General features: G+C 35.5%; 1 protein-coding gene and 1 long non-coding RNA gene across 2 annotated transcripts in view; one reads left to right on the forward strand and one right to left on the reverse strand.

Annotated features, from left to right (window-relative positions):
- Positions 1-13,661, forward strand: part of LOC128881348 (uncharacterized) — a 53,450-nt gene extending 39,789 nt beyond the window's left edge. The window contains exon 4 of the long non-coding RNA XR_008458046.1: positions 13,279-13,661. This is a non-coding gene — a long non-coding RNA (uncharacterized LOC128881348). The remainder of the gene's footprint in view (positions 1-13,278) is intronic.
- LOC128881346 (neurotrimin-like) overlaps positions 1-25,283 on the reverse strand; it is a 280,218-nt gene that overhangs the window by 54,272 nt on the left and 200,663 nt on the right. The gene's annotated exons all lie outside the window — the stretch shown is intronic.

Consider the following 25,283-nt stretch of genomic DNA (forward strand, 5'->3'; position numbering starts at 1 on the left):
AAAATTTTTGGTTTCGATCGTATTGAAAGTATCGGTGTTTGGGAAATAAGATCTAACCCGATTATCGTTTTCCCAAACGAAACGAGACAATTTTGTAAATAATTTTAAAATAAATTACTGACTAAGGAGCAGAGGTCAAACTGGCATAACATGCTCCTCTTTCCGTGCGAAACAGAGTTTGAATAATAATCAATTACAATTTTTTAATTAAATAATTGATTGAAACAAATTTAATTCAATCAACTTAATTAATAAATATTTTGAATAAATGTAATTAAAAATTATTTAATTAAAATTGAATTAAGCAGAGTTAATCGAAAGTCGTTTAATTGACAATTGATATGAGCGAATTTAATCGAAAATATTTAATTGACGATTGATATGAGCAAATTTAATCAAAGATATTTAATTGACGATTGCTTTGAGCAGAATTAACTCAAAGCCATTTAATTGACGATTGCTTTAAGCAGAATTAATTCAAAGCCATTTAATTGACTATTACTTTAAGCAGAATTAATTCAAAGCCATTTAATTGACGATTGATTTAAGCAGAATTAATTCAAAGGCATTTAATTCACCATTACTTTAAGCAGAATTAATTCAAGCTATTTAATTGAAAATTTGTTTATATCTTCAATGTTAAAAGACATTTATATAAAATTCAATTAATTATATAAGTAACACATATAAATAAACATATATATAAACCAATTTGTAGCGACAAATGCAATATACTAAATACTATTAACCTCATCAAAATGAGTTGCTTGTATATATAATAATGTATTTGTTAAGGTAATTCTATGAATAAATAATTTATAAGGTAAATGAGAACAAATATGTATTCTTATTCAATGACGACAAAATAAAACAAATATATACCATAAGTATAAGTTAAAGTAATATACTAAAAACATAAAGCAGTTCAGCTAATTTGGCATTACCGGCATAACCATTTCTGTATGAGTGCCGGATATATCTGGCATCCATCTAATAACCTTATATGTGTTACTTATACAATTAGTTAAATTTTATATAATGTTACGTATACAGAAACTCGCTGTTTGTTTCCGAAGCTCGCGTTCATCAATTTTATTTTATCTACCCTCCTCGAATTTGGAGCTCGGTCTCCCTGGAGTGCATCCTGCAGCTGCATACTCTTAACATCATCTTCGACTTGCGTTGCGTGGGAAGACTTCTTATCTACCTTTTCCCAGGGAACGCAGCTGCTCACCTCAGAGCCACGAAAATCCTAACCGTCAGATTTCCAAATATGGAAATCACCGACGGATCCCCACCAACATTTAGGGGTATATAAACCCACGATTTTCGTTGCTCAGGGGATTAGAACGATAGAGTTACGTAGAGTCCTTAACCTTATAGATCCGCGAAGACGGTTTTCATCTATTACGGCATTTAGAATCACACTCGACCCCCGCATCGCCAGTGCGTTAACACCGTGCAACAATTAGGTTATTAAATTCAACGTTTACTACACACGACCGCGACAACACAACACTGCACATTTGTAACTTAGTATAGTTATTCTGAATATATATATATATATTCTTTTGTGTAAATTCAAAGTTTCCTAAGTCAATTACTAAACCTTCACGATATAACAAGCAATCCTAGCCTGTGTAACGATCCCACAACATAATAACTTTGCCGCTCGAGTTATTATTCAATTAAATTAATAAGTTGCGAGGCTTTATCCGCGACTCGTAGTATTCATCAACGATACGATTTAAGCTCAGTGTATTCAACCCGAATTCCCTAATTCAACCCACCCTGCGGTTACCCTTTACTGGGAGATACCGATTCCTGCTAGCTATCTGACTTCACGCCAGAGTCGCTGCACTTTTTCCAACAACCTCACAATTGGAACCTTACCCTACGGTTACCCTTAACTGGGAGATACCGATTCCTGCAGCTATTTGACTTAACATCCGAGGCGTCTGCATTTGTCTCCAATAACCAACAACCAAACACCCTAACCTACAGTTACCCTTTACTGGGAGATACCGATTCCTGCAACTATCTGACTTCACGTCAGAGTCGTCTGCATTGTCTAATCTATCCTCAGCCTTCGGCACCATTGATACACAATAATTAATCGTATTGGTTCAATTCTCAAATCTATCCCACTCGCTGGGCTCACACGCGCGTCGCTATCGCCCTGGCTCGTAACAATAAATGTCTTTTAACATTGAAGATATAAACAAATCGTCAATTAAATAGCTTGAATTAATTCTGCTTAAAGTAATCGTGAATTAAATTCCTTTGAATTAATTCTGCTTAAATCAATCGTCAATTAAATGGCTTTGAATTAATTCTGCTTAAAGTAATAGTCAATTAAATGGCTTTGAATTAATTCTGCTTAAAGCAATCGTCAATTAAATGACTTTGAATTAATTCTGCTCAAAGCAATCGTCAATTAAATATCTTTGATTAAATTTGCTCGTATCAATCGTCAATTAAACGACTTTCGATTAATTCTGCTTAATTCAATTTTAATTAAATAATTTTAATTACATTGTTTGTAATTAATTGTCAATTAAAGACAGAAATTACTTTTAAAAGTAATTAATTACTCGCAACCCTGGTCCGAAAGATTGCGTAGATCGAGTATAGTATACTTAGCTCGGCTGGCGTGGCGGAAAGAAGAATGGAGAGCTGAAAGTCCCAAATCGATACCGATCACGCAAAAGCCAGCCGTTCGCTCCTCTCTTTCGCTAGAACTACCGAAGAAGTAAAAATGCGCCTTTCTTGATTTTATCAACTCTCCTATGCAAAATTTCCTTCCGCGCATCAAATTCGTGCAACTTTGAATTCACGAATTAAAAAGGGAAATCACCGAAGCCGGCATATTTCGTTAGTAAAACACGGAATCATTTCGAGATTATTTTTATTCACACATTAATTACCCTTCCGCAGTTTCGTGTATGGTCGGTAAATGAATAATAAATACTATGTATTAATGAATCATCTTTATACAATGGGGTACAGAAAAGAAGTAAATTTTGTTTAGTTCTCGAAATTGAAGTCAACAGATTGCGATCACTTTTCCATTTCTGAAAATGAAAATATGTTACCGTCTTGCGTCAAATTCAGTTACTGCTTTCTAAAGTGTCGCTCTCTCAAAATTGTTTGATATTTGCTTACCTTTGTAATCACAACCACTTTTTTATTTTAGTTCGGACCGAGTGACCGAAGCGACAGAAGAAAATTAAAGATCAGGATCGATTAGAACGCGTCGATTACTTAGACGTACGTGTGTGGGGTGAAAACATATGTTTTGTCTGAGCAACATCACGGTTTGGGGCAATACACATTGTTGCTATTGAAACTGAACCGTGAAGAGCAAGTTATTGTCGAGAATAGCACAATTGGTAAATGCTTCTTTGTTCTATTGTACTCCGAGAGCGCAGTAGACATAAGAGAAAGCTGTTACTTGATGGGATAATAATTTTAGCGACAAACACGTGTAGGAATTTCGCCACTGCCTGCACAATTAAAGGTGAATTTGCATTTATTGAAAACGTTTCTATTTAGAATAAATTGACGTGCAAATTATAATTTGAATCGTATTTGGAACAAATATATACTATATACGCTAGAGTAGCATGATAATAATCTAACGTCACCTTTTTAACCCCCATACTAAACAAAAAGCGAAAAAGTTAATTTTAGTACTTCGGAATCTGAATTCAATAAACAGACTTCAATTGGCAATGCAGTGTTCTGTTTTCAGTTAATGACACATTATTTATTCATGAAAATATCTTATTAGCTTTGTACCATTTGCAACTGATACGATGAATTGTAATCAAATGTTAATTTGCTGAAGTAATGAATTGTAATTACATATTAACTGGCCAAACGAAAGTAATAAAATCCTAAGTGATCGACACATTTAATAGACTCAATAAATGATGCTATGAATTATTTGCTTAAAACGTAATCCATGCGCGAACCGCGGTAACTCTTTGCTGCACATGCTCGCGTATTGTAAGTTTTTGGTGGTAATCGATATATTTTAGGTTACATCATAGATCCAAATTTAATACAATGATATCCGGGAAAGAGTTTGACCACACATTTCCATGCCGCCCGAATAAAACTGATATCCAATACAGTACCGGCAATTTTGAAGACATGCGCTGCTCACTATTATGTCGAAGCAAGATGCATTTCCCGATATTCAATAGAATATTTTCCAAAAGCTCCGGTGTAATTTAGCGGAGAAACGCGGCACTAAAAAGGTATTAACGGAAATACTTTCAGAGTAAATCATCGGAATAGTATATCGAATGACGTTAATAAAATCTCTTCATTTTGTGTCAGGGAAAAGATAAAATTATAAAATTCCAATAACGAAACATATCAAGCGAAAAAACATGAAGTTATTTATTGATCATTCGAGATTAAAATGATGGCTTTTCGTCTTACGTTTCGATTAGAACGGAGGCTCATTCGTTCGGATCTATCCACTCGAATACAAAATACACATAAAAATGCAGAGCTCGGTATGAAGTATAACATAAAATTTTAGTATTTTTCTAGCACATCAGATATCACAGTACTTGACCTACCTGTATAATATAATATTGCGAGATAAATGTTAGCGACCCTTATTAAATTGTATCAAATAGATATATTATAGTGTTGTAAGAATTTATAGGTAATTTACATTTTTTTAGGATTTTGAAAATCTCTTTGTAAGTAGCAACTGCCGGACATGCCGATTCTATAGCCCTATTCGATTATTAAATATCCGCACCCTTCAAAGCAGCAATGTACATGTCTGAATAATTGAAAATGTTATACGCGTTATAACTCTTTAAAGTAGAATTTGAAACGCACGCTTGAACAATGGATGTCAATACTCAATTGTCTGTGCAGTGCTGTATCGATCGATAAATATTTATTGGCCCTCGTTATCGTAGTCAGAGTAATTGCACTGTATCCACAAGAATTTATCCGATAAAACTTCTTCTCAACTGACTGAGATGAATTCTCATGTTTCTTCTGGAAATCCAATCCTTAATCACTCCTCGATGTAATCCTTTTCCAGTTCGACTTCTATCCTTTTTTGTTCTTTTGTCTTATTATTTGTTCTCTTCGACATTACTCATGCTTTCTACCGAATTGTATACAGGGCCTGTCGCAAATCACAGTACAACCGGCAAGAGGACGATCCTTCGAACAAAACTAACGATGAGTCGAAAATATAGGATACAATTTTTCAGACACAGTCTGCTTCGTTTGCCAGATTTCTAGGTCTGGCTCGCAACTCACGATCTTGCTTGTGTTTACAAAAAATGTTTCTGCTCTTCGACCCGTGATAGCTTGCCTGCCCTCATTTCAAACAAGAATTAATATTTCTTCGTATATTTCCGAAATTATCGTAACGAGGTATATAAACCGTGAATTGCACGGATATGCTCCGTGAATTAGGAACTCGCAATGACAATGGTTTCGGTGCAGCGGAGTAGTACAGATACCAATACCTACCCTAATCGTCGCTGTTCCGACAGATGGGTAATAAAAAGAATAGAACTGTCTCATCATCGTAATCGCACTTTTAACCGCCGATATAATATTAGTTTTAAAACTATTCACCGAATACTACAAAAAATTAAATTGCATTCATATCATATTACATTCCTACAGTTCAGCTCTGATTATAAATATATTGTGGTGGCGGTTTTGTGAATAAAGAGCGAGAGAGGGGAGGAAAGGAAGAAGTTGTTTCAAATCACCTCCCGAACCACCCCTTTCAAGGTGTTACAACATTTTTGAGACACCCTGTATACATAAATATAATTCATGAAACGGTTATAATGGATAAACTAAATTTTTTATAATACTAATGTAATGAAAATAAATAATATTATTAAATTTAAGTACATTCACGTCCAAACTATGTTCAAGAATGCTAGTCCTTGATTTAGTCATTCCACGTATCGCTTCATTTTTGTACGAAGGTACACACACGTAACCAATTTTTCAGAAATTTCAACTTAGGCAAAGCCACAAACTAAGCCATAAATTCCATAAATATAAATCTGTTCCGTTTGTAGCGTTCATTTCCTCACATAAAACGAACTGCGTCGAGAACAAAGAGAAAGAAACACGCGTAAACCTGTTGACATCGTACATTTATCTTTCTGACTTTTCATTTTCAAGACTCACACTTTTACGTGGAATGAAGGCATCGTGTGCGAATACGTTACAGCAAGTAAGAATGAATTGCCACGACGTAAAAGCGCATCGTTGTACTACGGCGAGCAATGGGAAGAAAAAATTACCCCAGGACAAAAGTGGAAGGTTTCGCCTCATAATGTGAAACAAAAAAGAATTGTGCTTCGTCATGTTAACGATTAATAAACGGGTAAAAGTTTCTTCCTCTGATACCTCTTTGCCATTAATATTTCCAATTCTCTCGGACAGAAACGGTTGGAAACATTGCGCGATGTTTCGCGAAACTGGTGCGAAATCGCCGAAACTGATATGAAATAAGTTCAGAGATGTTCCATTTACTTTCTTGCGCGATTAATTTATAAGTGTCCCAACAGATAAAATGTTCGTTACTCTTGTTTACTTTACGAACGTACCGAAGTTTATATACGATAGCTTTTAAAGGAAAAGGTATGGTTATCAGTCATCGACAAGTCCATTTTACGATATAATAAATCTGACCATATGATATCGATTAAACTCATCGACCAGAATTAATAATACGAGTGAACAAAATTCTCAAATAAGCCCCTAATTTGGGTCTTCCTGGTAGGTGTATGTAGCTTCTTAGTTCATCTATGGTTGAATCAGTTAATTATTCGGATACTTGTATTTGTTTGCAAAGCAACGGGAGTTGGAGAAGTCGCAAGAAACATTAAAAAAAGATACTACAGATTTGTGGAGTAGTTAACGATAAGGAACACATTTTTTCAGCTACGGTAACTAAGCTTAAGAGATGAAATTACCTTCTAAAGTTTCACCCCTTTGATGCTATCTCGAAAACTATGAGAGATACATGAAAGTTTTTCACGTAAACTGTTCCCGTTTCTTGAGGAAAAGTAATACAAAGGACATGACAATACGAAATTTCAACAAAGAATCAGCTTATCGCCTTCATTTTTAAAGTTTCGATGAGAAAGGGGAAGCACGCTATTGCAGCAATAACTGCAATCTAAAGCATATAATTTCTACTATTCCAAAAAACCATAAAATACAACAGTTGCTAAAATAGTAGCGAAAGGCATACGTTATAACCATTTAGAACGTAATGCTTTACGAGGTCTTTCATATTCTACACTGCGGAGTACAACTATAGCACCACCTATATTTTTAAATACTTCAGACTTTTGAGTCTGAGATGAAAAATAGATCACTTATATGAGCTTAAAGGATATTATAAATAATGAGTTTCATATTGATCTCTTCGAAGTTGCTCTTATATACAACATGAGGCAATCAAAATAGTGATTTTCGATTGTTGCATAGCTGTAGCATCAATATAAATAAACGAGTTTCGTTTGCTTTAGAGTTACAACATTTCTAGATGAACTCTCTAATTCCTTTTGTAATAAAGTTAAGCATTATATTATACATTAAAAAAGGGCACGAGGTACATTTCTCTTACAAGGAAACACCGGTGAGTTCGTACCACTTTTATCTTTCAAGGGAGAAACTACCTCTTTTGTCCGAGCCGCCCCGTTTACTTACGCGCTTATAACTCAAAAATGATAAGAGATATCGAAAAAATGTTCAAATAAACATTGCACTGTTTTTAGAGGTCCATAAACAAGTATCAAAAAATGTTCAAAACATTTCTTTCTTTCAAAAATTACGCCCCCTCATTGAAATGTTCAAAAATTTTGATTTATTTCTGTATCAATAAAAACATTTTTTTATTCTGAATCCAACGGTGTGTATTAGTTTATATTTATAAAATAGTTTATAGTTATAAAAAATTGGATTTTCAGTTCAAAGAAAACCTTTCTATATGTTTTTTTTGTAGGGTTCCACGAGATCTACGAGGAAAAAAAATTTCAATTAAAAATATTCATTATTAAGAGAGCTACGAATTTGTTAAGATTTGACAACATTTTACATATTTTCCGTCAGAAAGAACTAAAACATAGACTGTTTCGATTGTTTCATATATTTTTTAAATACTTCATCTAAAGATGCGCATTTTCCCCGTTTCATAACTAAAATCCGTTTACCCAATCAAGAGTTATGATTTTTTCAAATTTCAGTCGAGAATTCTGACCAAAAGGGTATAATCGGATAAGGGGATCAAAAGTACCCTTGAGCCAAATTGATCAATGAAGCTATGTGAACTTCGCACCCGACTTTTCAAAAATTAATTTTTTTTTATAGAAAACGATAGTATTTCGTTTGTACCTGATTGTACCTCCAATAGTTTCGTTTGTACCTCGACCAATTATTAATTAAAAAAAATTCAAAAAATGGTTAGCACCTGACATCGAGGTTTTTTAAATCGGTTTTTTCCCATTCTTTAGACTCGTTTGTACCCGTTTGTACCGCTTTTCGTTTCGTTTGTACCTTAATAGTTTAAATTTTACAAGCAATTGTTGACCCGCGTAAGATTGAAGTTCGTTAATTTTCAAGATATTTAAAATCTGTTTTTTCCCGATTCTTTAGAATCGTTTGTACCCGCCGGAAACGTCTTTCTTTTCGTTTGTACCTCAATAGTTTAACTTATACAGCAATTGTTGATCCGCGTAAGAGTGAAGTTCGTTAATTTTCAACTATTGAGGTACAAACGAAAAGAAAGACGTTTCCGGCGGGTACAAACGATTCTAAAGAATCGGGAAAAACCGATTTCAAAAATCTCGATTTCGGGTGCTGACCATTTTTTTAATTCTTTTTAATTATTAATTGGTCAAGGTACAAACGAAACTATTGGAGGTACAATCAGGTACAAACGAAATACTATCGTTTTCTATAAAAATAGTTGATCAATGAACATATAAATTAATCGAGTGTTAAAAAAAGACCATTTGTACTAAGTATCAACCACGTACCCTTACTGGAAGGGTAGTTACAAGGTAACATGCAATTAACAGTTTAAGCTGTGTATCTTTTGTTGTACAGTATCAAAAATTTTGAAAGAAATTACGAATATTATACTTTATGGCGTACATGTAACTTTTTCAGAATTTTTCACTGCAAAATAGATTTTGAAAAAGTTCGAGAAGTTTAAAAATAATTGTTTTTAATAGAAATTATAAAATGACCACTTTTATATTTTTACACTGTTAGTGTTTTGTTATGATTATTAATCTATAATTTTTTCAAATTTTTGGAAGTGGTGGAACGATGTTGGAAAAATCAAAAACCAACATTCGTTTATATTATTGCCTTAATTTTTCATGTGACCATGTTCATATTGTGACAGTTTGAATAGCTTATTATCGTTATCAATATATAATATTAATATATATAATTTTTTTCAGATTTTTTGGAGAGGTGTATCACATACAACAAAATTATAAATCGATATTTTCTAGGAGTGTACGATTAAAATATATGATAAAACGTGCATCGAAATTGGAAAAATATAAGTTTATTTTAGACACTGAATTATTTTTCAGAACTTGAAGTAACTTAACCCTCCTTACTAGTTTCTACATATTTTTAGATGAAAAAATTCAACATTGATAGTTCTGGCACCTTCAATTTATACGATTCTATATGATAGCAACTCAAAAGTCCGAAACGTTTAAGTTAGATTTTTAGACGCATTGCAGTTTAAATATTATTTTTCCCGCTTCTTTATACTGTTCATTAAATTTTTGAACTATACAACATTTGTACTCAAGCAACTGTTTCAATGTCCATGTCGTTATGTATTGTATCGTAATTCAGGCATTGTGATTTTATCGATGTCGTGAAAAGACATAGTGATTTTGTAGTCTTTTTTTCCTCCATTGCTGACATGAAAGTTAAAATTATAACTAAATGTTTGCACTGAAATGCTACAGAACTTTCAAACAATCACATTACCGATAACATGTATAGTTTCAAGACGAAAACTATTGTAAAAATTGTTTATATATTGCAGCAACGCCATCATTTTGCGAAGAGAAAGACGTTCTCGTATATAATTTTTGTATTTAACATAAAGTTAAGATGAATTTAATGTACAATGATAGAATTAAAGAGGCAGCAGTTGGTAAACAGTATTAATATCGAGGAACAGAAGAAAACGTTGACCTGAAAATGAAACTTTCAAGAACAAATTTTCATTACTTCCACAGAATTCGCGTTTGCCTGGCAGAACTCCAGAGAAATAATAAGGTAACATTTCACTTCATAGTGATCGACTTTCCGATTTCTACAAGGATTCTTTGAAAGTTATCGCGACTGATATCGCGATAAACATTGAATCTTTTTGGGAAAGGCGTAAGTTTGAAATGCGTTCGAACACGGTGAATAAGTAAATATGGAATATCGAATAGAAGGGAACAACGCCCTGTTGACAAACGGGAACGAAGATGAAGAGAATATTGTTATAGAATATTTAATTACAGCTAAACAGTTGATAAAAGGATTGCGTTATGGATTTCCATTTCTAGTCAAATGTGAAATTTTACGATCAGTTGTTTCAAGTCACCTGATATATTCTAGCAGATATTCAACGTTAACGCAAAAGTTAGCAGCATTAAATTTATTACAATTCACTGCACCTGCTCGAGGCGTTTATGTAAATGTCATGTCGATTATGCCTCACTACGTTCGAAGCACCGCATTTCAAATTTGCAGTAACAGCAGATTAAATTTTACGTGACAAATTATGAGAAATTAAAATCTTTAATAATTACACATTGTGTTATTTATGATTCAATCATAATATACTAATTATGCCGTAAATATTAATTTGCATCGAGTAATACGGTTTTCATTAAAAAATGTCCAAATATCGTCTAGTTTTCAAGACTTTATACCCATTAATTGGTTGATAATTAACATAATAAATTCCTCTCTCATTTTCTTCAATCACGTTTTGTAATTACATCAATAGATTGTAAAATATAACAAAGCATATTCACTGTTCTTATTATTGTAATTTTGTTTCGTCATATTTGATTTTCACATGCGACTTGTTTTATTAAAATTTATAGGTCAAAGCATTTTTTTACTAGTTTGTCTAGTAAACTGTCGTCTAAAATGAAAAACGAAATACGTGATGATTATAGGGCTGCGGATGTTCATGTAAATGTGTATTTGTATGCAAATGCATATTTCATATCCAGATATGCAAATATACATTTGTATGCTAAATACATGAAAATATATAAATGTATACACTTACATAACATGGATGCAAACATATGGAATATATGCAATACGTGCAAATGTCATCGTCATAGTTAGTCATCGGCACCGCAATCATTATGTTGCAATTGTCACCGTCGTCACAAAATTAAAATTAATCGACGAAACGTGGGGTTGTTTCTAAAAGAAGTTTTATATTGACCCGACGCGACGCGAGGACTGGTATGATACCGGAACAGCGAAAAGTCGTCGGTGAACCATAACATCAATGTTATCTTGAATCGGAGCCAGAGAGTGCATCATGCCTCGCCGGGCTTACTGAATCATTTCGATCTATTATTTGTGCGAGAAGCGAAAATAATACGAATAATTAAGATGTCGGCGACAACACGTCGGTAACGAAACATCCAGAGCGAAACGTTATTTAAATTTCCAATGTAACGGTTAAATGACGTATGTATATTTACAGACAACGCGACGTGCAAAAACAATCAGCAAAATGGAAAAGCCGAGAGCAGTTTTCTCCATTATCGAGAATGTACATATTAGTTGTCGAGTTCGGTGGACGACGTTGCATTTCAGTTTCACAACGGCGCTATTTAATTTACGAGAAACACTGTTCGACATCACGTTTTTTGAAAATGAATTTTCTTTTACTTTACACGAGAATAACGATTGATATTTCAGACTGATTTCTGTTGTTTTCTGTGTTCGTTATGAACTGTCAGACCTCTTTTTCTCCTTTTAATAGATCCAGGCGTTCTATTTCGTGCGAAGCAGTTGGAACGCGTGATTCGTTTAACGGTTAGAAAAAAAATATACGGAATTGTTTTCCCCTGCTGTTCTTTTCCCGTCGTTGTCGTTTCTCGTTTCCCAGGTTTGCAACAGTACAAGATTGAACAAAATTAAAGCACGTACAATTCGATGGTAATAGTTCCAACACTTAATTCGAAATAAATTTAATAACTTGATATTTTCATATGGAGAACGTAACCGCATTTTGCATTTAAAAAAAAAGATAAACGTTGGATTTAACAATGCCTAGACGATAAGATTTTATTTAGAATTCTTAAACGTAATTATAACTGTTTCTGGCTTCGTTTCTTTCATTACCTCTTTTTTTAAATATGTTTAATATGTGGTTTACGTTTACTTATTAGGTAAATAGTATAGAAAGGAAACAATTCAATTTTCTATGACCAGTACTTTGGTGATTAAGGATGACGCAGTCGCGAATATATTTCCTGTAAAGTGGCGTTATAGTAACCCTTTGCGCTCGAGTGGCGCCTCTAGGGCGACATACGTAATATAAAAGTGATTTTTGACCGTACAATTTCAATTTTACTTATATCAAATACAGCTAATTATTAATTGAAATAATATATATTGAGTCGTGAATATTTTTAGATGTTTCTTTTCGAAGCAGAGTTTTTGGTTTTACAGAAATTTATTATAAAAATGGACTCGATTTGATTCTATAGAAAAATGCCTAGAGCACAAAGGGTTAAAGAATGAAAATGAAATTATTTTCTGCTCTTCTATTCTAACATGTGCGTTCGATACATTACCAACACGTTCCTTATTTCTTAGTTATACACGTTTGTAAATTAACCCTTTGGCCTACAATCATGAGCGAGACTCGTGCTAAGGAATTTGGTCCATAAACAACAAACACGAGTCTGACTCGTGGTACTTCGTTCGGATTTTCTACCTTCCTCTTTATTACAGCCCGAGCAATCGGGATATAGCTTGCAGGACAAGGGGTTAATTTTCCAAAAATGACATCCACACGCGATGAAGATAAGCATCTCGTATTACGCGATATTTTAATTACCGGAATGGATCTAAATCCATTTCAGTCTCGTGTATTCTAAACTATGATATTGCGTATACAGTATCGTAAACAACCAGCAACGCCACCAATCTACTAATGGCGCAATGATACGTGGTTGTGTCTTCTTTCAGAAAAACGAGAAAGAAAGCATGGTATTGCAACCGGTAACGTGGCAATGTAACTGCGGATGAACCAGTTAAATCTCCCAGTAGCGACACGGTACCTACACAACTACCCGCGGGCTGGAAAATTGAACTACACGTAAACGCCAGCGCCGCGCCGGACGCGGGCTTCAACTTTCCAGCTAATATAATATTATGCTTGATGTTTTTCTCTTAATATAATTTAGAGTAATACCTATCGCAATATGGAGTTTAATAACTGTCTATATGGATATAAACTCAGTTTTCCTTTCCTATGATATTCTTTCCTTTTTGATCTATAACTAAATTTGTACAAAAGGGAATGAAAGAAAATGATAAACTTCATAATTAGATTAAAACAGAATGTTCCATTAAAACAGTAATATTTTCACAGTACAATAAATATAATTAGGAAATATTACTTTATCGAAAAACATTCGTATAATAATCTGAAACACGCAAAATACATTAAACATGTACATCACCGAATTAATTGAATGTTTACAGTGCATACAGTAACATTTAGTCTTCGATTAAATATTAATAACGATCTTTCTGATTGTGAGTATCGTGAGACCACAACTTTATTCACAAATTTGAGATTTCGAATTGAAACCTCATTTTAAATGTAGTCTATGTTACTAAGGGATAGTGTGGCTTTTTATTACTGAAAAAATGTTTAGAATCGGTTCACCAGTTCCAGAGATTACCCCTTACATACAAACAAATCTTACCTCTTTATAATATTAGTATAGATATAGACTTCCATTCCTGCACGAGTACCTATGTCCGAGTAATATGTTCCAATGTTTGGAAGCATACACATATGTTTATAGTGATTTAACGCTCCTCGCATTTTCATCTCATTAAAGATTTTGTTACTTTCCTTCTCGCTACCACTTTTCTTCAATCCCTGAAATATAAATAAGCTTTGCCCGTTTCTTTGACAGCCTGAACAATTTGATAAACTTCGGTTGATAATATGTAATGACTTTCATTATACGGAGATTTGTAGAATTTAATAAGATTTAGGTTAAAGTCGTTTGCGTCGGAAGAGCGGGTGACTTATCGCTTGATGTTTTGTTTCTAGAGCATCTGATCCTCATTTCCATATCCCATGACAGTCGCATTTCCGAACAATCCCTAACCACCCAGAAGATCCTGCGATATCCAGTCTTTCTCTGTCGGCGGAAGACTGGAGGCTGCGCTGTCCGTGAAAAGGGTGACTTTACTTTGGACCGTAATTTGGTAGTTTTCGTAGCGCAGAGAAAAGAAATAAACTTCAAAGGAACGATTTTATCTTTTAATTGACTTATTAAATATAAGGCGTTTCCCAAAAGGTACTTACGAGTTTGGCTTTGACTAACAGAGAACCACCACATTTCACGTTTATTTGTAATTACTCGTATTTTTATTTAAAATTGAAAAATCGGATACAACCCATACCATTTATGTTTTATTGAGACACAAAATCCTAAGATCCATTTTAAAATGCCTTTTAGATATATGACGGGCTAAAAGTCATATTGTCATAAGTAAGGCAAAGGAAATTAAAAAAATCTTCAATGAAAGATATATAAAGCGGAATCATATGAAATATTATCAAAAAAGACTGGTAAATACGAAAGTTATAGGAGAATCCATAGTTCGCCACCTCTTCCTGAAAACTTACGAAATATTGCCAACCATCAACGAAAATTCTCGCACTTTACCACCGGCCGATTAAGTGTTAAATCATGTCCATTTAGCGTGTTTCACGGCGGGACGCTGGGAGTTTTCGAGGCCTGATCCGGAGGCGTCGATCGTCTTTCTTCTTGAATCAAGCTCGCCAAAAGAAAACGCGACTGACCTACGAATCTACTAGTTCATTCACTTCATTCAGCTTCATTTTCTTTGCTGAAACAATTGCTTGGCAAAAGTCAGATAAGAAAATCGAAGGAACTTCGTTTCCTTCAATCTCTTTTGTTTCGTATTTAGTATTAAGCTCGATTATACATACGTACAATTTACGTAAAGGGAGACCGAAGGAAGTCTGATTCCTTGTATCTACCTGCGAGTCTTCTCACGCAGCAACCAATTATGCGCAATGAGACCTACTGAACGAAGCATTGTTCGTCGCGAGTAATAGCAAACTAATCGGCTGCTAATTTTTAATAGTTTCTTTAGATGTAAAAATAAATGTAACATCATTAGGTAGATCTTTTGGAAGGGATAAGTATGTATGGAGCTGTTAGGAGCTGGAGGAGGCGGCTGCATAGCTAGGGCTTTATATTGGAATATGGTTTTTTGTTGGTGGCTTGACCAGTGTTGTTAGGTAACACTGGGAGCCTTGAGGAAGTAGACGCGGAGAAGAACCTACGTATGACTAACGTAGAGAGCTCGAAAAGGTTAGCCTCAGGATGGTAGAGAATCGAAGACGAACCAACGTATGACTAACATTGGGAGCCTCAGGAAGGTAGAGACGCGAGGACAAACCTACGTATGGCTAACGTAGGGAGTATATATATATACGTGGGTATACTGATATGCACCGGAACTTACAATTGTTATGAGAGTAATTGTCACGGTGTACTAATTGTAATCCAAGTTGTTACAATTAAAGTTGAGTTTAAATGTTTAGTTTCGATTCCGCGAAGCAAGAATCTAATCCTTCTCGGTTTTAACGAACGCGAGTAAACGGGAGACGACTACAACGGTAAAGTAATGCCTAACAGTAGACTACGTACAGTACGGTTTAGAATTTGCTCAGGAGACTTGAACCCGATCTCTCTAAATTGTAGAGAATTCATAAGTGCACGTGCAGACGTGTACCGAACCCTTTCTAGATTTCGACTAGACTCGAGGTGCCTTCGTCGACACCCTTTTTATACCGAAAAATCATAGAACAAGGGGTTGCGGGGAAGTACATTACACGTTTCCGAGGGACTACGCATTACCTTCGCGTTGGTCTCGAAAATTCTATGCCTACGTGACTAATACCGGCTGCGCACATTCAACTTCAAATAAAGAGATTTTAGAAACGGGAACGTAACAGAGCTTTGAATATTCTACACTCCTCGCCAAAAAATTCGAGACACTTTTTCAAAACATCATGAATATGAGAGTTTTCAACCGATCTTCGGGAAACTTTGTGAGGCTTAGTTTCGAAGTGTCCTCTGGGTGTGTGCAAAGTTGCATTGACGAGGATTGATGAGAAGGGGTTAATTCAACCCCCTAAAGGGGGTAGTGCAGAAACACGGCACTTTGGAAGGGTCCAGGTGTGACGGAAGGGGGTGAAAAAATCAAAAAAACCTTTGGGGTAACTCTCCTTGATGCCCTCTACAAAATTCAACCCTTGGAATCCCTCTTGGGGAAACCCACCCCTCACAAACCTCCACCCTCTCCAAAATCCACAATTTTTGAACTACAGACTCGAATTTGGGCTCAATGCATTCCCTGGAATCCCCTGATCCAGGAAATACCAACGCCCACATCGTACGCTCCATAGGCATCCCTTGAAGGGGCGGAATAGCTTACCACTTTTGAACCTCCTTCGTGAAGGGGTACTTCCACATCTCGGAGGGCGATGAAATTTATCATGTTTGTTGTCGGTATGTTAAGGATCAATGCCGAAAAAGTCCCGTTTCAAAAACTACCCCTGGAGCTAAACAGGGGTGGTCCAAACTTATGGGTGGTCCACTCTCAGGCGTAGGGGTCGAAACGTCACCGTGTCGCGTGCCACGCATGTCCCACGGTCCAAGGCATCGGGCTAAACGCTGTTTTCATGTTTTTTTCCTCGAATGGACAGTATTAACAAATGAAAACGTTGTTTTTTTGGAAAACCCACCCCCAAGTTTAGGCCTGTCTGCAGGGTAAACGAGTAACCCCACATCAACGCCATTGGCGGATTCGGACGCGCAAATGCTTCATTAGCAGGTCCCCAAAAAATCAGATTTTTTGCATCACGCATCGTTGCCAAATCGGAGCAGATTTGAAAGAGCAGCAAGTGGGCCCGACGAAATCAGCGTTCAAGAACGAAGCAGTACGCTACCAAGGAGCTGCAGCCGTACATGGTCAGACCAGACCAGACTCCAATTGAACATGGGTGGAACGAGTATTATTTGTTTTGTTTCCAAAGTTTACGGAATTATCCTTTGTTTTTTCTTTAAAGTTTGATAAGATATTATAAAAATTAAAGTTTTTGTCGTTTATTTTTGCAAAATATCTTTTTTCTATTGAACACTCAATTTTTGAAATTTCTTACTAAACTTTAAAGAAAAAACGAAGGATAATTCTGTAAACTTTGGAAACAAAACAAATAATACTCGTTCCACCTATGTTCAATTGGAGTCCTGGATCAGGAGATTCCAGGGAATGCATTAAGCCCAGATTCGAGTCTGTAGTCCAAAAATTGTGGATTTTGGAGAGGGTGGAGGTTTGTGAGGGGTGGGTTTCCCCAAGAGGGATTCCAAGGGGTGCATTTTGTAGAGGGTATCGAGGAGAGTCACCCCAAAGTTTTCTTTGATTTTTTCACCACCTTTCGTCATCTCTGGACCCTTTCGAAGCGCCGTTTTTCTGCACTACTCCGTTTATGGGGTTGCATTAACCCCTTCTCATGAACCCTCGTCAATGCAACTTTGCACACACCCAGGGGACACTTCAAAACTAAGCCTCACAAAGTTTTCCAAAGATCGGTTGCAAATTCTCATATTTATGATGTTTTGAAAAAGTGTCTCGAATTTTTTACCGAGGAGTGTATTTATTTAATGTCGTTCGCGTTCGACTGACTATTCAATCGCGTGTTCTTTTTCGAATCAGTAGGCGACTGTCTTTCGTTTTCCGTACCTTAGATGTTTCAATCGATATTTCTCATTGTGACTATAAGGATGCCACAAATTTCAAATTGAAAACATATTTTTATCAAAATGAAACATATTCTATGTTACTCAGGGATAGTGTCGCTTTCTATTACTGACAAACATTTTTAAATCGGTTCAGTAGTTCCAGAGATTAGCCCGTTTAAACAGACGGACACTTCAATTTTATTTATATACAGGGTGTCCCAAAAATGTTGTAACACCTTGAAATGGGTGGTTCGGGAGGGGATTTGAAACAACTTTTTCCTTAGCGAAAATGTTATCCGAGGCTTCGTTGAGGAGATATTAACGGAAAACACAGACCAATCAGAGCGCGCGTATACCGTTGGAGCGTCCGCGGTAGCGAAGGCTACATGCTAAGCTGCTGCGTCAATGTCCTTCGATGCACGTCGAGTCACTTGTTCGCGTATGACCGTGGCCGCTTAGCGGCGTAGCCTTCGCTACCACGACCGCTCCAACGGTATACGCGCGCTCTGATTGGTCTGTGTTTTCCGTTAATATCTCCTCAACGAAGCCTCGGATAACATTTTCGCTAAGGAAAAAGTTGTTTCAAATCCCCTCCCGAACCACCCATTTCAAGGTGTTACAACATTTTTGAGACACCCTGTATATGTATGTAGATGCTTTCTTGCGTCGCCAGGCGGCTACTGACCGGCGTGGATGTTCTTTTCTTTTTCTTTGTTCGACGTGGCTAACGCGTAGCGCAACGAGATAAGTCAGTGTGTATCGTAAACCGTCAATCGGATGACTAAAGTGTCTATATTTCGAAGGTGGCCTTATTTCAGTAATGTCTCCATAACTGCACAAGCTTAAGGGACTGACCTTATGCAGTTATCGTAGAGTTCGTATATTCTCTGATGTTTGCCGACGAGCTTCGAACGTAGAGTAGGAGAGCGAAAACACCAAGGTATCTCGGTGAGACAATGTCAATGAAACGGTAAAACTTCTTTATTATTAACTTTCTTGTTGTAAAACTTTTACCTCATATTCCTGACATTTTTCTAAGTATAATGAGACCAAACACGATATAATTCGGACGATATTTATCATTCATCTTTTTTTAGTTAGTGTTCAGGGAATGTAATGATGCAGGGAAAACCCAAAATACATACTATTTCTTCAATTACTGCATTTTGATAAATATTTGCACCCATGTTCACATTTCATCATTAGATTTAAATTGTGCTGTAAACCATCTACAGACATTTGACACTCATTTAGTTCCTACATTTTGTCCTCGTAGTCCCAAGACAAATTTTGTTACCGCAACAATAAAAATATTTACAGTGTTTACGTGAACCTTTCTGTACATCTAAAAGTTTGAGCCGTTATTCAGCCTTTTTGCCGTCCGGATAATAAACTCAGTAATACGTCAGGTTTTTCTCATAAATTCATGCGACACATATTTTTTTGTAACTGCTAATATTCACTTTAATTAGGATTGAAATCGACCCCCAAATTTGGGAGTGCAGAACATACTTTGTTGAATTTCTTGAAAACCATTAGAGATAAAGCTTTGCTGTAAATTGACGAAATTTATGTTTTTTCAAAATTTATCATTTTTCTGAAAATTATAGCAACTAATTCTTTAACTAACTGTATAATAGTACAACTTTCAAGCGCGATAATACAACCTGCCCTTTTCAGCGCTTCCAGATATATGTATTTCATATGGGAACATTTCATTGTCAGGTTGGTAAGAGTTCTTTTAATAATCAGAGTTAGCCCACGTTTATAAATCGAAACATAAAATAAGATTATTTTAAGTTATCGTTAATTTAAACAAATATGTATATAAAACGCCGACGTTGAGAAACTTATACTTCTTTTGTAAAAAAATACCTAAAAAGACCAGGAAAATGGATCTAGAATACTCTCTTAACAGAAATAATAATTGTTAGAAAAGTACAAACGACTTTTCCCTTCAACGGTTCTGGGGTAAGTGCTGTGCTGTTCCTCACAGTCCTTTTACCAAAAGGCAAATGCCTTTCCCACTCGGTGGCCAGATCCTCTAGGTCAACGTTTTTGTACTTATAGGAAATGCAACGTCGGGTTGCTTGCCAATCGACACATCTATTAGACATAAACAAACAGACCTTCGTCACTCGATACTTAGTGTCGAGGCATCATCTCTCGTCAGCCGACCGCCCATGGTGGTCGCCTGGCGTTCATCAGGAATCCGCTCGGTCGTCCTGACCCTGCCATAAAACTGTCGCAGTCCAAAAAGCAACTAACTATTTACCGTAAAAGGTTCCAAGGACGTTGACGCTAACATAACGATATGTACATAATAAGTTGCTACAAGTAAATATGTTGCGAATTATGTCGTGTTTGGTCTCATTTTACTCAGAAAAATGTCAGGAATATGATGGTACAAGTTTTACAACAAAAAAGGTAATAATAAAATAGTTTTATCGTTACATTAGCGCTGTACGTTCTTTACGTTCGAAGCTCACGAGGTACACCCCCTAGTGGTGGGCTGGTTTCTGTGCATTTATCGTAGACAAATTGGTGCAGTTATAGAGACATTACTTTATTTTGTTTCCCGCTCCTATTTCTACTTCAACAATAGACTTCAAGTTTGGCATACATTGTTTTTTTTTTTTTAAATAAGCTATTGAATGACTCATCGCGAGTCGAATTTGGTTTAGGGATACGTTTAACCTCCTTATCCGGGTTATCCTTTGATGGATCGTTCCTTTCCAGATATAACTACCGGCACAGTGTATGGGAATATGCTGAATGTGGAATCGGTTGGTTGAAATTAGTCAATATTCTCCATAGATCCGAGAAACACACAGAATAGGTGTTAGAAGCGTGGGTGACAACGCGTGTAATGGGCAAAGTGCGGAGCCCTTCCAGTGCGAATCTGTTCTGCAAGCATGACTCTCGGCACATTGCCAACATCCTAATTATTCTTGCTCCGTTAATCTCGTTTAATAGATCGATTTCGCAATTCCTGTTATTTTACGATCTCTATAATTTATGCACGTATGTCGCATTATGCTCGCTCTAACTTTTTACAATTTACGAACTGTATATACATATACACATTTTATAGATTGTGCGTTTATATTCAATATATTATACAATATGCATAATCTATATAATCATAATTTGTAATGATGCGTTTATTTACAGCATCCAATGCTCTTCTGATAATTAAAACATTACAATTTTTCTTCGTAATTGCATTGGTGTGTTTCAGAAAATATTACGCATTTCGAAACCCTCATTTATAAAGTGATACCTATAATATAACACAATTTCAAGCACAACGATCTATGGTCTTGTGACATCTATCTGATATCAGTGTAATCAAAGAGTTGTGGAAAAAGAATGGTTTAATAATTACTTTTTTATTGAATTACGGGCCTTCTTATATTACAGATTAGTGGCATACTAGGCTGTCACTTACTGAAAGAATATGTAATACTTTCTGTTCCTGTTTCGCTTCTCTTGTGTGTGCCACGGGCAATATATGTACATAAAACTATTTCTTTAATTTGCTCATATATTCTTTCATAGTTATATATTTCTATTCCTTATAGACATTGTAATTTCATTTAATTAATAAAAAGTGTCTGTGGAGTGAAAATTTTCTGATTCAATTTCATTTTCATAACCTCAAAAAAATTAACTTTAAAACTTTTACGTCGTATTAATTTATAGATATCGTTTAAACCAATCGAATAACTTGAAAATCGAGACGTTTTGAATGTTCACCTTTACGAATAACATATGGCAAGTAGCCAGTGGAATCGAGTATAATTCTATGATCAAGCAATACAGTGATGACAGTAGCATGACGTAGGATTGACCTAACCGATTATTGTATTAATTAATAGAGTCAAATTGCTAGCCTAATGATTTAAATTTTCCTAAAGTAAACTTGTCAGTTTGACTAACTATTGAAAGCTTGATTGTTCATAAATTCCTTAAGTGTTTAATAAACGGCGACTAACTTCTGAATGTTAACTAACTACGAAGTATTTAAAGGCATTGCGGTCTCCTTTCAATTCCACCCTTGACGCGGTTTGCCTGAAGAGGAAGTGCAACGATATCTGTTCCTACGTTCGGTAGCGAATGGAACTTTAGCGACCGTGCTACGTTGCAAGGAACCATTAAACCTAATAACCATTAATACCTTTCTTATTCCACGAAATCTCCTATGGTTTATTATATATTTTCTTACTGCCGACCACGGTCAGGAGCGAAATATCAAAATTACATTGATAATCTAGAAACGCTACTTTTTTATAATAAATACTAAGGGACCATACCGATGTGTAAATGATCAATTGACCATACCGATGTAGTTTGTTTAAAATGTTCCTGGTGCAAAAACACTTCCGCTTCAAACACTTTTTCGAAAATTATCACTATTGTGAAGATTACAGCGATTGATTCTTAAACTAACTGTACAACGTTCGAACTTTCACAGCACTGTAATACAACCAGCCCTTTTCAGGGCTCCCAAATATATTTCATGTGGGAATATCTCATTGTCAGGTTCGCAAAAGTTCTTTTCAGAGCTACCCCATGTTTACCAATAGAGACGTAAAATAAAAACTTAACTAATATTTAAAACGACTCTCGAACAATAAAGATTCGTGGAGAAAGGTATTACATTCACAAACAGGCCCTGCAATCGTTAAGCTGAAACAGTACTTACCTCTTTACGCGCGTTGTCCTGTAATACGGAGCGGAACGCAGGTAACTTATACGTGTCGTTAATCCATCATTGTAACATTTTGAGACCAGCCAAGCAAAGCATACTACAATATACTTGAACAAAAATCACTAAATCATAGTATGAGTTGTATTATATTTGATCTGGCATGAAGTATGGCATGAAGTATGGAAAAAATGATAAATATAAAATCTTTTTTACTGGCATAACATAAAAATTCCAATTTATCCGTATTTTGTACATAGATGTGTAGTTTCTTTGTGGAAATGGAGAAGCAAAATAAGATAACATTTAACGAGAAAAATAAAAATAAATATATTATTTTTTAACATATTATATAAACAGACAATTCATAATATAGCACATTCGATGTTATTAAATTGAGGTGTAATTGTTCAGATAAGTATTTCTGTCAAGACATACGAGTACTTGTAATAACCATTTCAATAGAATATCTAGGGATAAATTCATTTTCCGTCACGTTATCTTGAAATATCTAAATCTGTACACGCATTCGCTAAGGGAATCTCATTAATTATTCACGAGCAAACATCCGTGACGTGAAAGCAATCACCTTGTCGTTCCTATCGTTTAATGTGTAGCTACTCTCTGTTCAGGAAATCGATGGTAAATATTAGATACCATTGATCACATGTTCCGCGGTACAATTATTTGCGCTGTATTTTGCGGTCTACCGTACACAACAGGGGCTTCGCGTCTCTTATTAAACAGGATTTACTTTCTACTTATCCGAAGTGTCACACATCACCTATTCGGAAGACTATCGGGTCACATAAAATTCTAGTTCGCGATATATCGATATTTTTTTTAGCATCTATTTGTCATTCAATTCGTGCAAAAAGCCATTTACAATACCGACAAAAGGAAGTGTTGAGAACTGTGTTTCAACGTAAAAGTAGAAAAAGATGTGAAATTTAAATGAGCTGCCAGTACATGAAAGTCCTTTCCAATAAAGTGCAAAGGCGACAATGTGTAGCACAATGTAAAATTCGGTGGTTTTCAACTATGCGCAGCTAAAATGCTGTGTTCAACAGTGCAGCCGTTCAGATCCTAATGACAATTCATGTAAAGTGACTGCTCCGCAGTTTGGCGGTGAAATGAAGAAGCTAAATAGTGTATCATCCACAAACTGAGACTGTTTAAAAATTTGCCTAGATGTCCGCGGCCTGGAAGTCAAATGCTTGGTGTGGCCATGCAAGGTATTCTCAGATCATCAAGACCCATACTTTCTCTCTCGCAGGCTTTCAAATAATTTCTCAGTTTAAAACTCTGACAATATCACTACACTTTCATTATTTTGCGTTTTAAACTAATTCTTATTCATCGACACGACCTTGCTTGGCCACACCAAGCATTTGACTTCCAGGCCGCGGACATCTAGGCAAATTTTTAAACAGTCTCAGTTTGTGGATGATACACTATTTAGCTTTTTCATTTCACCGCCAAACTGCGGAGCAGTCACTTTACATGAATTGTCATTAGGATCTGAACGGCTGCACTGTTGAACACAGCATTTTAGCTGCGCATAGTTGAAAACCACCGAATTTTACATTGTGCTACACATTGTCGCCTTTGCACTTTATTGGAAAGGACTTTCATGTACTGGCAGCTCATTTAAATTTCACATCTTTTTCTACTTTTACGTTGAAACACAGTTCTCAACACTTCCTTTTGTCGGTATTGTAAATGGCTTTTTGCACGAATTGAATGACAAATAGATGCTAAAAAAAATATCGATATATCGCGAACTAGAATTTTATGTGACCCGATAGTCTTCCGAATAGGTGATGTGTGTCACTTCGGATAAGTAGAAAGTAAATCCTGTTTAATAAGAGCCGCGAAGCCCCCGTTGTGTACGGTAGACCGCAAAATACAGCGCAAATTATTGCAAGAAATTTATTAAAGAAAAAATGTAATCACTTTATCAGTAACATTTAAATGCAATAAGACTTTCTGTCATGTGTCGCGCGTACTTTTGAGGATTTAAAGAACTAAATCTGACCTTTCTTTTTCTATATTATTGTAATACAATAAATTATCTATTACAAATAGTGGATCTCTGTTCGTTTTCTCATTATTTAAATTTCTTGCAACAAAACTTTCTGCCATGCATTGTGTGTACTTTTGAAAATTCTAAGGACTGAATTTGATATTGCAATACGATAAATTATGCGTTACAAATAGTTGATTTCTTTTTTTCATTTCTGGCTTCATCTTTAACATTTAAATTTCTTGCAGTGAGACATCCTGCCATGCGTTCTGTATACTTTTGAAAACTTTAAGGACTGAAGCTGGTCTCTTTCCTATATCTGGCTTCAGACGCATTATGTATATTGTAGACTCTACGCTTACTATAATAAAAGACAAATGTTTTTCTTTATTTTAAGCTCTACATTAATTTGCAAGTAAAATAAGGTTTGTAT

The sequence above is a fragment of the Hylaeus volcanicus genome, chromosome 8 (genome assembly GCF_026283585.1).
Source record: "Hylaeus volcanicus isolate JK05 chromosome 8, UHH_iyHylVolc1.0_haploid, whole genome shotgun sequence".
NCBI classification, from domain to species: Eukaryota; Metazoa; Arthropoda; class Insecta; order Hymenoptera; family Colletidae; genus Hylaeus; species Hylaeus volcanicus.